At 41.4% G+C, this 15,359-nt stretch overlaps 1 pseudogene; it reads left to right on the top strand.

Annotated features, from left to right (window-relative positions):
* Window positions 1–3,509: 3,509 nt before the first annotated feature.
* The window catches only part of LOC136391592 (nuclear pore complex protein Nup107-like), a 57,680-nt pseudogene continuing 45,830 nt past the window's right edge, over window positions 3,510–15,359 (top strand).

Raw genomic sequence — 15,359 nt, 5'->3', positions numbered from 1 at the left:
TTAGTTTGTGAAGTGTGTTTTGTGTTGTCTTCAGAGTTGAGAGCCAAATTGCAACTAAGTATTAGAATTAATCAGATTTATATGTTATACTTGTGTTTCTGTGCTGTAATTGTCTTGTTTGTGTGTAAAGCTGTACTCAGGTTTGTGAAACAAAGGAATTAAGCAAAATTAAGCAGGGCCCTGATAAGTCATTTCAAGAATTTGTCTCAAGCTGCTTTAGGCAGTTGAAATAGTATAAAAATGCTAATTCTGCTTGTCAGGCCACATTTTGCAAAAGAGGCCCTGAGGAAATCAGGAATTTGACTTCTCTGATGCCCTGAAATGGAGTTAACAATACAAAAGTGTAAATTCAGAGGACTTTTAAATATAGGAACTGATGTATCTGTTATTGCTAAGACATTGGCTTTTTTCCTGGCTCACTCATGAAGCAGTCACAGAGCTGCGAGGCTTAGGGAAAAATAAATCTCCCCAACAAAGCTCTAGTTTTTTATAATGGGAAGATAAAGAAGGTCATACTGGATTTTTTTTCAGCCTTATGTGCTCCCTGGATTGCCTGTTAATTTGTAGGGCAGATATTTTCAAAAATATGGGAGTGTTACTTATAAAAGCATTTACTACATTTTGTCAGACTTTTGGAATTGACCTGAGGACAGGTATTCCTTACAATCCTCAGAGTCAAGGCATTGTAGAACATGCCCATCAAATGCTTAAAAGTCAATTATAAAAAATAAAAAAAGGGGTAGTCATACCTGGAACTCCTGCAAATCTTCTTTATTATTCTTTTCACTTTAAAAATTTTTTGAACATTTCCTCCTCAAGACTTGCTGCAGCTGAGAGGCATTTTATACCAGCCGAGCCATGGCCTAAGCCTCTCATGTTATACTGGGATATATTAACTGGCCCTAAGTGGCAAAATTCAATCAAATTACTGACTTGGGGGCGAGGGTATGTTCCAGTTTTGTCATCAACAGGTCCTCTTTGAACGCCAGTGAGTAACAAGGAACGTGAAGCCTCATTGTGGATTGACATCAGCCCCTAGAAAACAACCTAGTTCCAGAGATCCAGAATGCCTATTAAGCTTAAGGCAAAGCTTAATGCACTAGAAGCAGTGGTTATGGGACTCGGAAACCAGCTACAGAGAGTGAGAATGTGACAACAGTTCCAGTGTCATGCAGACTTTCTCTGAGTCTTAACTCCTGCTCCTTGTGACAGTTCTCAATGGGACTGAAGTGGGTTTGGGTTGCAAATGATGGTGTCAGCATGGACTTGCATTAACATATTAAGGACATTCAAAACAGCAAAGACTATTATAGATCCTGCTGTATTGGCTAAAAATTTGCTTTTGTTAATCTATTTTTATTATTATTATTATTTTTTATTACAGAGACAGAGAAAGAGGGGGATAGATAGGGACAGACAGACAGGAACGGAGAGAGATTAGAAGCATCAATTGTCAGTTTTTCGTTGCGACACCTTAGTTGCTCATTGATTGCTTTCTCATATGTGCCTTGACCATGGGCCTTCAGCAGACTGAGTAACCCCTTGCTCAAGCCAGCGACCTTGGGTCCAAGCTTTGCTCAAACCAGATAAACCTGTGCTCAAGCTGGCGACCTTGGGGTCTCGAACCTGGGTCCTCCGCATCCCAGTCCGACACTCTATCCACTGCGCCACCGCCTGGTCAGGCTGCCTGATAATCTAAAAAGCTTTAATCCCTTTAATGTATTAGGACACTTGTTTGTGTATCTGTTAGCATTGGCTATACTAATTTTGTGTTTATTCTGTATTTTTTCAGTCTGTCTCTGAATTGGAATCTGGGAAACTACGAAATCAGATGAGTGCAAATCTCAGCACACAAATTAAAAAAGGGGGGGGGAGAATATGGGTGTGACTGCAAGTGGCAAAGCCCTTGCAGTTTGAGGCTTAGCCAAAGTCTAAGTTCTCCCCTCCACACCTCCATATCGGCTATGAAGCTGAGTATCCCATTCCCCCACTTCACTTGCTTGCTTAAGTTGCTAGAAGCAATTTACATTTTCTTCCTCTCACCCTTTGTTTGTTCTGATGTTGGTTGATTTCAGTTATGCAGGGTGGAGAATTTCTGAACTTGGGAGAATTCTTGGGTTGTCTTGGAGATGTGTAACTTTGTATCAGAGACTTCCTTATTTGCATATGGCTATATAATAAAGCAAACCGGGGCTGGGGCTGTTTTGCTTTTGCAAGCTAAAGGTGTTGCAGAGACCTGCTGATTCCATCCTATTTCTCTTTAAGTTTATTTTCTTTATTCCACATCGTTCTCACTCAGGACCTGGAATTACTAGCTGTGCTGGCTTACGGCAGTGAATGGCCGTGATTTAAAAGGCAAAAGATTTATATGACCTGAAGAGAAATCAGAGTGTAACTGGCAGGGATTTAAATAGCTAGAGATCTGGGAGGCCAGAAGTTGAAACTGGACCTCCAAATAACCTTCAGTTTAACTGAAAGTGATAAAATAATATTTAGTGACTGTGTTGTAACATTAGAAGATTAAAGTAGTTAATTAGTAGCCTGGCTAGGTTTCTTAATGGTTAGAGTGTCGTCCCAGTACACCAGTGCTGTGGGTTTGATCCCCTGTCAGGGTGTAACTCAGAGGTCTAGACCTGGAAAATCAGTCTGGTGTTGTTGCGGGATCCCAAAGAAACCACAAGGAAGACCATATGAAGCAGAATTAGCCTTTATTACTTAGATACAGAGCTGCAATGATGGCAGCAGGTCAGTGAAAGCTCCACACCCACTGAGGGGACCATGGTTTTTATAGTTAATCCCTGGGCAATTGTTCAAGTGAAACTCTTTGTCTACAGGCAAGCAAACAGGTAAGCAGGCAAGAAAGAGGTATGAGGGAAGTGTACACACTGGTCTGTGCTATTTCTCCATGGTAATATCTGGTTCCTTTGTCCTTAGTAAAACCTCAGGTGCAGTATTATTACTTTGCCATATCTTGTAGCCAGGACACATGGCCACCAATGCCAGGGACTGGGGAAGGGGAAGGGCCATGTCTAGCATTGACCCTACACAGGGCACATACAAAAATCAACCAATGAATGCAATAAATAAGTGGAACAACAAATCAATGTTTCTCTGTCTCCCTCCTTTACTCTCTCTCTAAAATCAATTTAAAAAAAGTAGTGTTTAAGAGTTTTTGTTTTGCAAAATAGGTTTTATATCAGTTAGGCCTATGCTCGTTTGCAAGAAAAAGGATATCATTTATCAGTGGTTTAATATATTTTGTTACTTTTTCTCATATGGGAAGTCTGGAGATAGATTCAAGTGCTGGTTCAGCAGCTCAGTAATGATGTGTGTCGGTACTCTTCTGGCCTTACCCCCACGGTTGCAAATTGGTTCTTGCTGCCCCACATTCAAAACATGAAGAAGAGGGATTGTTGATGCCAGTTTTCAGACACTATCAGGAAGGCATATATTTCCCAGGAATCCCTGGGAGACTTCAGGTTACAGCCCACTGGCCATCACTTGGTGACATGGCCTTCTTTGCTGCAGAGGAGGTTCAGAAAGTGAGTCTGCACTTTTCAACTTGTTCTCTGGAAGGTGGGAAGAGAGAAGGGGAGCGGGTGAGCTGTTGGGTGAGCAGATCTAGCCGTGTTTCCCCAGGGGTATTTAATGAGCAAAATCTCACTTGGCTTCAAGTAAGTAAGCAAGAAATTCTATGCCTTTATTTTATCACAGACTTTCTTAGTCTCTCAAGAGGTGCATACACAAAGTATATTCTTCAGTGTCTGTTTTATTATTTTTTAAATTAATTAATTAATTTTTTTTACAGTGACAGAGAGAGAGAGTCAGAGAGAGGGACAGATAGGGACAGACAGACAGGAACGGAGAGAGATGAGAAGCATCAATCATCAGTTTTCCTTGCGATACCTTAGTTGTTCATTGATTGCTTTCTCATATGTGCCTTGACCGTGGGGCTGCAGCAGACTGAGTAACCCCTTGCTCAAGCCAGTGACCTTGGGTCCAAGCTGGTGAGCCTTGCTCAAACCAGATGAGCCCGTGCTCAAGCTGGTGACCTCAGGGTCTTGAACCTGGGTCCTCCACATCCCAGTCCGACGCTCTATCCACTGTGCTACCACCTGGTCAGGCTTCAGTGTCTGCTTTAAGATGAAGTTTTTATATTTTGGAACAAAAGCCTATATCACATTTTTTCCCTACTAACAATTTTAATAATACTCTGACTTTTATTATTAACTCATTCAGCCAACATTTATTAAGTATCATCTATATGACAGTAATAATAGTTGATATTGCTAATACAGAGATGGATAAGATCCCTAGCCGTAAATAGTCCATAGTCCAGAAGTTAAACACTTTGGGATAAACAATTACATACATACTGTTATGGTATATTTATAGAAAGAGCGTTCATGAGCATGGTGACATATACATCCAGCTCTGATGATACTCATAGTCTCTGTGGATCACCTTTTGATTTGGTCAGTTTTGCTAAGAGATCCAGGATGAGCGGTTTAGAGATACCTCCCAAATTTCTTAAGCAAATGTCACTTTGTAACGATGCTAACTTTATTTAACTTTTATATTGAAGTTGTTGAAACCTGTAGGTCTTTTATATAAGGTTAGCTTACCCAACTTGATGATGATACAGTGGTTTGAACATGGGTACCAGTGCTACGCTTGAGGACTATGAATGTGAGTGGCATAGAACTTTCTATCTAAAAAAGATTGGTGCATTACTTGTCTGATTCAGTTGATGTACTGGCCCTGAGTAAGAATGAAAATATGAATTAGAACTGCACCAGGCAGCCTGAGGTACTTGGTTTTAGGGCTACTGAGCTCCCCTGCTCAAATCAGATGACATGGAATAATCTTTGCTTCATGTCTCTGCTGTCAGCTGCTCACAACTGCCTGGAATCATAAGAAACTTTAATTCCTTTTCTTGGCTAGGAATCTTCTCCCTTTCCCCCAGTGGATTACAAGAGACCAGAACATGGCATTAAAGCTTGCTTCTCTTTACGTGATTTGTGACTCCCTGTCTCTGTGCAGAAGTCCCTCATTCAGAAAGAAGTTCACAAACTCCAGCCCATGGACTAAATACTGTAGTTGTATAGTCTGTGAGCTAAGAATGGTTTTTACACTTTTAATTGCTTAAAGAACTCAAAGGAAGGATATTCTGGTGTGAAAATTACATGAAATTCAAAATTCAGTATCTACCAATGAACTTTAATTGAAATACCACCATATTCATTTGTCTACACTTTGTCTCTGGCTGCTTTGCGCTACAATAGCAGAGTAGAAGAGTAGAACAGTTGCAACAGGGACTGCAAAGCCTAAAATGTTTACTATCTGGCCTTTTACAGAAGACTCTGGTCAACCTCTGAATTAGAAGAAAATTTCCACTTATGGATATAATAGAAAATAAATCTGTAATCACAGTTATATACTGCACTAGCCAAATTGGGATTGTGTATCACATGCCAGTCTTCGAGGTGTAGGGACATTGATGCCATGGCACAGCATGGTGGTGATCAGGCATTTTTTTTGCAGAGCTGGTCTTTCAAATAATTTTTATTTATTCATTGTGGAACCAGATAGATAGATATAGCTATAGGTATAACTACATATATAATATAAAAATATGTACACACATACTCTGGATTGGTCTCTAAGGTCCCCCTGGTGGTCTCTACAGCTGTGAGGCTCTAGGTTTGCCTCTGCAGTCTCGACCCCTCACAGTCTGTGCATCTGTGCTCTTAGTCAGAAGGGCTTTGTTTCACTGCTAGGAGGAGCTCGACATGACTCAGAAGGCTCACTGTTCTTACCTTAGTAAAGGGCTCTGATCATCCCTATGAATAAAAAACCTGCATGTTGATTGTAACATTCTTTCTTCTCCTTTATCCCCACATTCAATCCATCACCAAACTCTATCAGTTCTCTCTCCTAAATGTCTTGCCCAAGTGTCCTTATCTTTCCCTTTCTATGGCCATCACACTACCCAGTGTTCCTAGCACCTGGAATCCTGGAAAAGCCTCCAGTGATGTTCACTCTTGCTCCTCTCAAACCGCTCTCCACAGAGTAGCCAGAGTAGGCTTTCACAAACATAGGTCTGGTGCATGATTCCACGGTTCCAAGTCTTTCAGAGTCTTCCCACTGACTGCCTTTTCAGGCACATCTCTTACCTCTCTTTCCAGGACCCAAACTCAATGGTCTCCCTTCAGTTTCTTTACTGAATAGTGCTCTACTACTCCAGGCCCTCCACACCTGCTTTCTTTCCTTCTTCACCCCCTTTGCCTATCTATTCCTTTTTATTCTTTAGATCTCAGTTTTCATTTAGAAAATGAAATACTGAGTATTTGTTATGTTCTAGATACTGGGTTAACAGCTCAGAATACAGGTATGGAGAAGACAGAACCCTGCACCACAGACTTTATATTCCAACAGGGGATACTGGCATCAAACAGTCCTCAAATAATGAGTTAATTACTATTGTGATAGTGCTGGGAAGATGAAATACAGGAAGATTTCAGCAAGTATAACAGGGGTAATGATCTAATCTCAGGGACACAGGGAAACCTTTGTGGAAGTTATATTTTATGTGAACCTCATAGGAGGAATAATAATTGTCTGGTAAGAGAGACAAGGGAATTCAAAGCCAAAAAGAAAACATGTACAAAAGTCCTGAGGCTGAAAAGAATTGAAAGAGGTCTGGTTCCAGGGCATAAACAGTAAGAGAGACAATAACTTATAATAAACTGAAAATAAAGGGAGGGCCTAGGTTATGCAGGGCCTCCTAGTCCCTGTTAAGCATTCTGGCCATTGAGAAATTCAGGCTTAAGTGTTCCTTTTTCCAGGGAGCCTTCCTTCATTCTACAAACGGAAGGCAACTAGCTCCCCTCCATAGCTCTGACATCACACACACACATTATTCCATAGTCCCTCCTCTTCTTTGCTGGCCTTATTGCCTTATCTGTTTTCCCTGCTAGTCCAAGAACATGAGGGTAAGAACCTTATCTGCCTCCTTCATCGATGTTTCCTCTGTGCCCAGCACTGTGCTTGTAATATAAGAGCTCAATATTTACTTGTTAAATGAATGAATGACTCTTCTTCTTTTCTGTCACTGTCCAAGCATGGGCTGTCCTAGTGCTTCCCAGAAGTATGAAGGGCACCAGGCATTCCAGCAGTGGCTTATTTATGGATTATTTTTTTGGTCATTGGAATAGCCTCTCACCTGCTCTCCAGACTGCCATTCTCTTGCCTCTCTAGTCCGTCCTTCTTGCTACTGCCTGAACTACTACCTGGAGTAAAATTTGGATCACATTTTTTAAAATATATTTTTTTACCCTTGAATAATCTTCATCACTCCTCAGTACCTACAAAATAAAATTTAAACTGCTTTGCCGCTGTCTGAGACCCTCCATGAATTGGCCCTGGCTTATCTTTCTAGTCTCAGCCATTCCTCGCTTCCCGTGTCCTGAGCTGCAGCCTAGCAGGCTTCCCCAGCTCACCAGGTGCTCAGACATGCCCCACTCTGGTTGTTCCAGGCAGGGACACACATCCCTCTCTTCCCTACCTGTCAACACTTGGCTTGTCCTTTGCTGCCCCCCAGATCCCAGCAGTCTGTTCTTTTTACTCTGTTTCCATAGCCCAGTGGTTCTCCAGGTCGAGTCCGTGACCAGCAGCAAACTTATTAGATACAAAAAGTTTCAGGTCCCACCACAGACTTGCTGAATAACTGGGGGGTGGGACAGCGTGGTTGAACAAGCCTTCTAAGGGTTCTAACACACATTAACTTTTGAGTCACTTAGTAGCCCATTTTTGTATTTCCAGTTTAGGACTTTTTAAAAAACATTTATTCATTTCAGAGAGGGAAAGGAAGAGAGCAGGAGAGAGACAGGAACATCTGTTCCTGTATGTGCCCTGACTGGGGATCAAACTGGCAACCTCTGTGCTTCAGGACGATGCTCTAACCAACCGAGCTATCTGGCCAGGGACTAGTTTAGCATTTTAAAGTTTAGCTTAGACTGCGTTAAATTTCGGTTAATTTTTTATTTCTCAGTGTCCCTTATTAGAATGTAAGTATCCTGAAGGCAAGAACCCGATCTTACCTATTTTATTTCCACCACAGTGACATAAAGTGGCAGTGAAGTACTGGGTAGTTGTGGGTGGTTGATGCTACTCCTTTTATTCCTAACACAACTTAAGGTTTCCCCCTCTGCAAATGAACGAATTTATTTGAAAATAAATTTATTTATTTATTTATTAATTATAATATGTTATACATTACATTATACTCTACTATACTGCATTACATGTATGATATATACAGGGGTGGGAAAGAGTACATTAACAGTTGTTTGTATGGAAAAGAATATAGTAATTAATAATACAAGAATAAAATCTGTGTCTCATCTGCTCACATCTGTAAACTTACCTTTGCCCACCCCTGAATATGTCACAATAGTAATTAGTTCACCTGCAACATCCTCAATAACGAATCCTGGACTCAAATCTCAGGAGCCTGAGAAGAAGGTGTTTTAAGGGGAGACTGATTTGTCTTGCCTCATCAGGATATAGGCTGCTCAGCAGTGCTTCTCAGACTTCAGCATGAATATGAACCCCCTAGGATCCTTTCAAACCGTGGGTTCCTGAGGCAGTAGGTCTCGGAGAGGCCCGAGGGTCTGTATCTTGCCTGAGCTCCCAGGTAATGCTGATGCTGCTGGTCTGAATGGTCCCCAGAGAAAATTTTACAAATGACCTATCTTCTTGCAAATCAACTTTGTTGCTTCTTCAGACCCAGGGAGATTTAATGTGAGATACAACTTCTTGGTGGTATTTGGAGTCATGCATGCAGGGGTCAAAGGCCCTGGCCAACAGTTCTCAACCTTGGCTGCACTTCTGAGTCACCTGGAGGTGCTTTTACAAAACACCAGTGCCCCGGCTCTACTCCCTGAGAGTTGGACTTGATGAACACAAGCCCTCGGCAGTGAAGTAAAACAGGTGCATAAATTGCTGTGGTGTTCTACAGAGCGGACCTATGAGATGTCTGCCCTTGAGAACTTTTTCTTTCGAATGATAAGATGATGCAATGTATATAATTAGGATAACATTAAAATTATTAAAAGGGAAAAATAAAAAGCAAAACTTGTTTTTGATATAAAATCTGACATATTACCTACTGTTTAAGATGGAGCCAAAGACTAGCCTACTGATAATGTGCTCCTTTCTCTGGAAACATTCCTTAGGAAAATATTTGGAGGAATAGAAATGTTGGCTACTTGCCCGGATGGTGGTTGTTTGTGTGTATGGCACATTGGCAGATGTTAGGCTGCAGCATCTTGCATTACGTGACAAATTTTTTATTCCCTCCCTTGCTATGGAATTACAAGACATCCACGCCCTTGCTATACGACTTTGCAGTGCCTCCCACAAGAGCGGGGACAGCATGTTTTCTTGCCTCATTGATGGTAGGCTGGGTCAATGGAATGTCACAATGCAGAGACATTAAATGTTTTTGGCTGATTGTGCTTGTCATTGCTGCCATTCCTCAATAAGATCACATCAAGGATAGCAGAGGTTCTGACTTGCCCCCAAAAGATCTGGGGTGCAGCCAGACATCTGCATTTGTTTAATATTAAACACAAGTAATTTGCTGACCTCCTGGTTTAAGGAACTAGAAAGTAAAACAGATGATGTAGATGCATTTTGACCAACACGTTTACATTCTCACAATCAATTCAACATCTGAAATATACCTTGGATGATTATTTCTGTGATGGAGTTGTCACTATTTGATTGGAAATTAAGGACACAATAGTTAATAGTTTATAAAGTCTAATATTCAATTTAAATACTTTTTTTGAGAATGTGATATTTTCTTTATGTTTACATGCTTTTTTTAAGTGAAATGATGATGATAATTGGTTAACCATGTTTTTTTTTCTTAGCAAAATAAAAACTTGGAAATTGAAAATTAGACATCTTATGTATATTCCTAATTTTGATGGGGTGCAGAATATTCATGATATATGAATTCAAAGCTAGGAAATCACCTTGACAATCTACTAACCTCACTCAGTGTGAATAAATCAAACTTAGAAGAAGAAGCAGCAGCAAGAAGAACAACTGAGGATTAAACCATCCTGTCAAGGGTCCTTCCCAGGACCTGATAGGAGAAGCAAACTATGCCATAAATAAACCCATACTAATTAGATGCTATACCTTAGGGTTATATTTTGCCATCAGGTGTTTTTAAACTTCATCTTAAGTTTTGAGCTGCTCTGCAGAAACCAGGGATGGATAAAATAGATGTTAGCTAAGCAAATGCAGTGTTATAATAAACCACACCTAATCACATAAAAATGTCAAAATCACTCTTTCTAATAGTGTTATGAGGTGTTCTAAAATGATAAGCTATTAATTCCTCTTTCTGGAATTTCTAGCTGACTGTCAAAATAATGGTAATACCACCTGACATATTTTCAATATTAGAAAAAGAGGATTGGCAACACCTTCACAAATATGCAGTACTGCAGAAATGAGTACCGGTTGGCTATGAATAGATCCCCCTGTTTATTGTTTGGAGGGGCAGAAACTCCTTCTAAGCCACAAGGCAGCTGTGGGGTGGCAGGAACACACTGCACTGGGGGCAGGCGCGACGTGGCCACCTGTGTAGCCGGAGACAACTCATTTAATCTTTCAGGACCTCATTTTACCTAGAAAAGTCAGGTGTAATGCCGGTGGTTGAGGCCAGGCAGGTTTGCATTGAATTTGGGTAGACGGTAGAGGAATTGCGGAGTCGAAAAACATTGGGCCATTCCCATTTATTGGAGGCTCGCAGAGACAGGCAAGTGAATAAACAAAGGAAAACTGCTTTCACAGTGGAGGCAAGGAATGAGGAACACCGCCCCTCATGATGGAGGCTGAGGGGATGAGGGAGCTGCACCTTACAGTGGCAGGAGAGCAGTCTGGGAGAATCGCCCTGGAGGAAAAGCACCCATAGCTTTTCATAGAGACCCACATGTGGCTTTCTGCCACGTGCTCACACACTAATCGTGCAAAGTCCTTGCAGCCAGGAAACCAGTGAGTAAGCCTAACACAGCTGTTTTCCCCACAGAAGGGATTGGATTAGGTGGTTCTTTAGGACTTTACCAGCTATGAAATTCTATAATATTATTTACATTTGTATAGTAACATCCCTGAATGAAGAGAAAATATGAGGTCCATCTGGCCAAGTTATTTCTCATCACTTTCTTAGTAAGACAATATTTTTGCAAATAAGGAAATAGGCCCATACAAGGGTTAATTGACTTACCTCAAATCACACAAAACTTTGCCCTTGATCTTTTAAAATCCAGAATTTTAAAATATATGGAGATCTATATATTTTTTTTTCCAAAAGAGTGGCTTCTAGGTTTTACTCTAGGCAGATAATAACATTATTTTACCCTTTTAAAGTAGATTGTTAAATCCAGGAGAAATTTTCTGATTTACAATTAAAATGCTTTCTTTCTTTCTTTCTTTCTTTCTTTCTCTCTCTCTCTCTCTCTCTCTCTCTCTCTCTCTCTCTTTCTTTCTTTCATTAAATGAGAGGTGGCAAGGCCAAGACAGACTCCCACATGTGCCCCAGCCTGGATTCACCCTGCAAGCCTCCTACAGGGTGATGCTCTACCCATCTGGGCCACTGCTCCATTGCACAGCAACCAAACTATTTCAGCACCCGAGGCAAGGCCATGGAGCCATCCTCAGAGCCTGGGGCCAACTTGCTTGAACCACACAAGCCATGGCTGCAGGAGAAGGAGAGAAGAGGGTGAAGAAGCAGATGGTCGCTTCTCCTATGTGCCCTGATTGGGCTGACACTCGGCTACTGAGCCAACTGGCCAGGACTAAAATTAACTGTTTGTAACTACTAAGTACCCTGACTTTAAACGGCCTTTATCTTGCCTTTAAAAGATGAATAAAAACCAATTTGATGAGCTTAGAAACTGCTCCTTTTATCCCAATTGTTATCATATGCACATGTGTGTGTATGTGTGCATGTATATGTAACAGAGAAGAAGAGCTTATTGCAATCTTTTCTCCCACCATTTTTTACTCACATTCATTATTATATAGGAATTATCTGAGATCTGTGAAACAGTTGCTATCCTCACTTTTCAGATAAGGAGATTAAAGCCGTTAAGTGTTAATTGCCTTTTCCAAGGTCACACAGAAAATTGCAATCAGGCTGGATTAGAATCTTAAAAATTCCTGACCCACACACTTTTCTTCCATGAGGCTGTGGTTCTCTCACAGAGTCAGTTGAGATGACCAATTCCTCTTCACAATTTGGGAACTAGAAAATGCATCCTTCATTATCACCGCATTCTTGAGTGTGAACACAGGCGGCATTCCCAGGTAAAGATTGATGGGTTTTGCACAAGAAGTTAGGTTGCGTAGAAGAGCATAAACTCATAAGAAAAGAAACTGAGGTGTGAGGACAGCCTGGATTTTACTAATAATCAAGCTGAAGCTTTCACACAAGGATTCCATTTTAACCCTGGATTGACCATTCCACTTCCACCAAGCATTTGTTTTTAATGTGGTGTTCTCTCTGAGACTAACATGCAATGGCATCAAGACCTTGTCTCTTCTGTTTGAACTTTTTTTCCCCCCAGTAAAAGCAGATTTCTGTGTGTTTTTTAAGAAGTCCTTTGACGGTACTGCACAAACCGTATTCAGACAAGTTTCCCCAACTCTAATTAGAATATTGTTTTATTACTGTGCACATTTTCTAAATCTCACACTAATTAAATGTATATTGTACTTCATTATTACGAACAAACAACTAGCTGTACTCAAGATTTATGGCTGTGTACTGTGGTGGTTGATGACTGTATCAGCATTTCAATTTCAAATGCATTTCAGAGGTTTAGAGCTTATCTGGAAAATTAATTGCAGTTGAAAACCTGGCACAGGCTGTTCGTACACAGACCAGCCTGGGGCCCCCTTCCAGCTCTTGGCTCCTTTTTCTGGATCAGCTGCCAGGGGAGTGGAGTGGGGAGGGGAGGGGGGATGTAAAAGGAGGACTGGTGGGGGAGACTGGAATGCCATCACTTTCTCCGGGCTTTCCCACCAGTCACTGGGACCTGTCGGGAGCGAAAATGGAAAGTCTTTTCTGCCTAACGACCACAGTAAGTGGACGGAGCCCTGAGTTCCCCTGACTCCATTAGAAAGGGAGCCAGATGTTGGCTGCCGTCAACACTGGCAACTTTTTCCCTTTGTTATTTTTTTTTTAAACACAGATTTCAGGACTTTTTGGTTTGCTTTTAGTAGATTTCAGATGTGGGTTTTTAAGGATGTATTTGTTGGCTAAGAAGCAGATGGATGACCCTTGGAGGCAATTGGACGTTGTCCTGCCAGCTTGTTCTTTGACTTTTCAAAAGGGAGGGTGGGGAATCATAAGACGGCTACTCTGGCTAGTGGCCTTGCAATCCATTAGTCAACATTTCTGCTTTCTGACTTTAATTGAACTCAGTCAAGGAGCACAAAAGCGCAGTTTTCCAAAGGGAAAAGAAAAACTGTGAGTTTACCTTTTTTCATTTTTTACTTGTTTACCAGGAAGGTCCTGGTAGTAGACTAGGAACTCTTTTAGCTCACCCCGAACATTAGAAAGCAAAGCATCCCTTTTAAATTCAGGGCCATTGATTACAAGGAGCAGAAACCAACGTATACCAGTTTAAGTAAATAGCCTCTAAGAGGTGGAAGCAGAGCTGAGCCTGTTGAGAGCCTGGAGTTGTAAGTGGGAAGTCTTCAGGGACCAAGATTTCTGTTCTATTCATTTCTCTCTCTCTAGGCCATACGTAGCTTCTCTTTCTCCAGCAATGTATTTCATTTCTACCTCTTCTAGGACATCCACTCCTCGCTGTGGTCTGGTTCTCTCTTCTTGCTCTCCATCCACACAGTCCTCAAACTCCCAGCTGGGAGGGTCTATGTGACTCTCCACTTCCAGTGACAACAACTATTACTACAGTTTTTCTATCTTGGTTACAATATTGAGAGAGGCTCTAATTTTTATCAGCATGGGTCAATGTCCAGCCCAAGCCAAATCAGTTTTGGTAGGTATGATGGCACCATGAACAATAGATTGTGACTTACTTTTACAGAGTCTATGAGGGCAGTATTGCTAAAGAAGAGGGTGCTGGCTGGGCACCTGGGCACCCATCCCGAATTGTGATATAATAAGGCCCAAGAATTTACATACACAGGCTAGATATGGCTTAATAATAGGCAAGTGGTGTCATATGTGAAAGATGGCTTACAAAATAATTCAGTGGTTTTTAAATATTAGAAGGCATAAACACCCTTGCAGGGCCTATTGAAAAAGCAGGTGCCAGGGCTCCCTTCAGAGATTCTGCCTGAGTGGAGTGATGAACAGGAATTAGTACTTTTAGTAAGCCCTTCAGGTGAGTCTGATAAAAGCAATCAACATATTCATTTTGAGAAGCTCTGTTTTTGTTTTTGTTTTTTTATCAGCTGATTCTTAATGTGTGTTCTGGTATAACAAGTAATTAGTGGTGAAGAATTTATTTGGTGATGGTTATGGTAGTGCTAGGGACTACTGACTCCCCCACAGTGTTGGGAAAAGGTTAGGTCGTGAGAACGAATTGCATCCTGCTTCTGAGCTTCAACTTAGTGATGTGCGTGTGTGTGTATGTGTGTGTGTGTGTGTGTGTGTGTGTGCGCGCGTGTGTGTGTGTGTGTGTTAAACAGTCCAGGAGCTCATTCAGAGAAACCACAAGTGCTTGCATTTCACTAGATGCAGTTCCTTTCTGAAAAAGAAAGGGTGCGTTAATGATGAAATAACGTGGTCGTATTAATAATGCCGTCCTAGTCAGAGCTACAGCGAAACACGCCAGGGTCGATTACGTTAGCTTGCCTGGGAGGATTGATACTAAACTGTCAGGAGTGACATCAAAGAAGCTGCAGTGCCATTATTCCCACCTCACAGGAGCATCATTAACGAGGAGAATTTAATTTCTTTCATCCTCCTCATTCCCCCAGGGTTTCAGATCTTCCTGAAAATGCTAATTGTAAAGAGCACAGGTTTATCATTCTTCATTCCCAAAGTTAAAAAATACACTTCACACTTGCAAGCTTGCTGTTTCATGTGTGTTTAAGAATGTTCTTAGGTTTGCTGCAGGCCAGATATCTCCCTGATAGCACCCAGGGTGCAAGCATGTTTTATTGGATGGGGGTGGGGAGCAGTTGAGGGAGAATGATATTAAAAAGGAATTAAGATAGGAGCTATGTAGAGCCACCCACGTACAGCATCTTCTTTCCGCACTCAGCACACAGGGTGGTTCTGCCTGGTACACCAGGCACGT

Source organism: Saccopteryx leptura, chromosome 2, assembly GCF_036850995.1.
Source record: "Saccopteryx leptura isolate mSacLep1 chromosome 2, mSacLep1_pri_phased_curated, whole genome shotgun sequence".
Classification (NCBI taxonomy): domain Eukaryota; kingdom Metazoa; phylum Chordata; class Mammalia; order Chiroptera; family Emballonuridae; genus Saccopteryx; species Saccopteryx leptura.
Note: the sequence above shows the minus strand (reverse complement) of the source record. Positions and strands in the feature narration are given on the sequence as shown.